We start from the raw sequence: 3,383 nt of genomic DNA, 5'->3' as shown, positions 1-3,383 counted from the left end.
GTAGCCTCTTCTCGTTAATGAGGTTTCTGCGATATATTTTAGCTTAATCTAGTCATAATTTTTCTAACATTATCTTCTGTATCCAACAGCTTTATCAACTCGCTTGATTAATTGATTTGCCTTTTGCTGGTTTGCTGCCAGGATTCTACACACATCTGCGCAACCTTAGAGCTCACGTTGCGTTTAAATGCTGCTCGATTAAACCTGGAACAAATTTCAAAGGATTAATCAATTGCATTAACTGAAAAAGTGATCGAGGGCACTCATATGAGAAATGGGGGAGTTCCTACAGTATCAAAACAAATGAGAGTAGTAGAAAGTTGGAGATTAATAATAATTATAACTGACATAATAAAATAAATACCAAGGTGGGCATTGCTGACTCTGGCCTGTCTTAAGTTTATCATTAATTTCGAAATCTTAATTAAATCTTTGCCACATTCATCATAGTAGTCTAGTATTGCTCTCCTACACGTTTTCTAAGTTAGGGTTTTGATAAGGCATCTGGCTTTCCAAAGCAGCATAAACAATTACATGTTTTTCTTGTGCATTTTGTAGTTATGATTCGCCTGTGGTTTTAGCTTCGGCAGCATCAAAGTATCAGAGCTGTCCAATCTGCATCAACGTCGCTTTTCAAATTTTACATTGTCTTTAACCTGTTGGTCTCAGGTTGTCATTCACAATGACAGGGGTGTCAAACTCCAGTCCTCAAGGGCCGCTGTCCTGCAGTGTTTAGATGTGCCACAGGTAAAAAACAGTGGAATGAAATGGCTTAATTACCTCCTCCCTGTGTAGATCAGTTCTCCTGAGCCTTGCTAATGACCTAATTATTTTTTTCAGGTGTGGTGCAGCAGAGGCACATCTAAAGGTTGCAGGACAGCAGCCCTTGAGGACTGGAGTTTGACACCCCTGTCATGAGAGGACCCAAATTTGGGTCCTCTCGTGACAGACAGGTTAACAGCCACTTCGCTTGGCTCTAATTTTCTCTCAACTGTAGAAGTCTCGTTCATAGCAAGGCCCATTTTCAATAAATTTAACGGCGTCAACTGGTGCATTTTTCAGGATACGGGGAAGTGTAGATTTATGTCTCATCAAAGGCCACACCTTCAGAAAGCAATCATTTTCATTAACAGAGAACCTCATTCTTTTCCTGAGTAAATATCTCTGATCAAAGAATTGGCATTGATCTAGATCAGGCTTTCATTTTTGGGATTCTAATTATTTTTCATGTGATTTAGAATATAGTATCACAAATGGCATTGTGATACAATATTCTTTCCCTGCAGTTTTTGTGCCTGGTTTCATTAAGGCTGTGCCATGCAGTCACAACTATTTAGTTTTACGTTTTGAATTTATAAAATAAATAATATAAAAATAATAATTCTCACTCCTAACTTTCCCCTTTCCTCCACAGCCTTCCTTGCCTCACTTTAAAATTATTGAAGTTTTCCTGCTCAGTGGCATTCTCTAGGTCCTAATTGTAACTTCATGTTGTATTTTGGCCATGCGCCATCTGTCTTAGTACCTCAGGTGGTAAGTGGCATTCCTCAGCCTGAAGAATATTCAGCAAACTGGCTAGCCAAGTTGTGTTCTGGAGCACCCTTGGACTCGATTCCCTGGTCATATCACTGCCATGAACACTGTCTCATAGCTCCGCCGTTCCCCAGTCTCACATCCTCAGTCCTGTCATCATCAACTTTAGTCTCTGCTGAGTTTGCTACATTCAGGCTCACGTATCATCTCCAAAGCCATTCATTTATGTATAGGCTGCTCATTTGGCAAGTCTGTTCCTGATCAGGTCTCTTAGATGAGGCGGCATCTCGCATTTGCTCCAATTCATTCATAGTTGGAGTAGCTTCTCTTTTCAGTGTTGTGTTCCCTTCTGATTCACTCCAGTTTTACCCAGTGACCACCCATCCTTAGGTTGTGGGATGTTCTGGGGCCGTAAGTTCTCCAGTAATGGCCCCTTGGTTCCCTCAGTTGGAATCCTCTCAGTAATTATCACAGTAGCTTTTCATGTTAAATGCTTCCAACTCACTTCCTCCATCAACTTTAGCTGCAGTCCATCCTCTTCACACTCAGCAGTTCATCCTCAGCATATTCATCCCGTATCTGTCCTAACCTGTCTCCTCTAGCTTTGGCTCTCATTGTTCTCTATGCACCTTGTTGAGCTCATTCATCAAATAACTGGTGGTGGAGTGCATTCTGCGAATGTCTGTTTCCCACTTTGTTTCTCCTATCAACACCAATGCTGGCACCTGACGCCATTTCAGGCAGCTCTCGACACCTCGGCAGGCATTCTCGTCTCTCCTATCGACGCCTCTACAGGCCCCATTTCAGGCAGCTGTCGACGCCTTGGCAGGCATTCTCATCTCCCCTATCGACGCCCTTTACCAGCCCCAGACACCATTTCAGGCAGCTCTCTACGCCTTGGCAGGCATTCTCGTCTTTCTCCGTCCATGCACTCATAGGCACCCATGGCTCATGCAGGCGTTTCATGCACAAGCAGGCATTTCTCCCTGTCTCTCTCTATCGACGCTATGGCTGTACAATTATATCGATTCTATGATATGTATCAACATTTTCCACCCTCGGAAAGTATTGACTTTTCATCCGTGAGTATCGATACGTTAAACCAGTGTTTTTCAACCACTGTGCCATGGCACACTAGTGTGCCGTGAGTGATCATCAGGTGTGCCGTGGAACACAGGACGAAAAGTGGGATTTTCAATAGCTATTGACACCTAGTTCTGCCGTGCGCATGGAGATTGAGGGCTATCGGCAAGAGGTTTATGTCAGAGTGGAAAATGGTAGAACACTGCCAAGAATGGTCAAAAACCATCCTGTGTTCCCTTATCACCCCCCTCCCCTTGTGCCTAGCAGAGGTTTTCGTATTTAAATGAAGTTGCTGAGAGCCATGCAAATGCAAATCAACTGTTGAGCACCGGCCTTTCGACTCTCATTCCTGTTGTAGCTAAACCATTTTACCTTCTGTTCACCTGTTTACTAGACCCAGGACCTGGCCAAAACCCCTCAGTGTTATTAATTGAGAAATAATGAGATTTAAGTATAAAACAGGCATTAATGCTGAAAATGTTCTAATGTTACAAAGTCACACAAATGGAACAGATTTAGTGTGACATTCACCATCCAGCACTGAATACACTTAGCTCAGCTTAGGGATGTAACCTTAACACTTAAGTTTGCATATCAAAGTACAATTTTCAGGGTAAATCTGATTATATATTGTCAACATTGCATGTCTGTCAAGCTCATCCAAGATTGTGTGGTGGAATGCTGACCGCTGTACACATTTCCAAGAGAAGTGTTTCTGCCAACGTGAAAACACTGAGCTTTACATAAAGCATCAGTTGTGTCATCAT

Source organism: Poecilia latipinna, unplaced genomic scaffold, assembly GCF_001443285.1.
Source record: "Poecilia latipinna isolate Pla-1442-1.1 unplaced genomic scaffold, P_latipinna-1.0 Scaffold2362, whole genome shotgun sequence".
In the NCBI taxonomy this organism is placed as follows: domain Eukaryota; kingdom Metazoa; phylum Chordata; class Actinopteri; order Cyprinodontiformes; family Poeciliidae; genus Poecilia; species Poecilia latipinna.
This window is presented reverse-complemented; position numbering follows the sequence as displayed.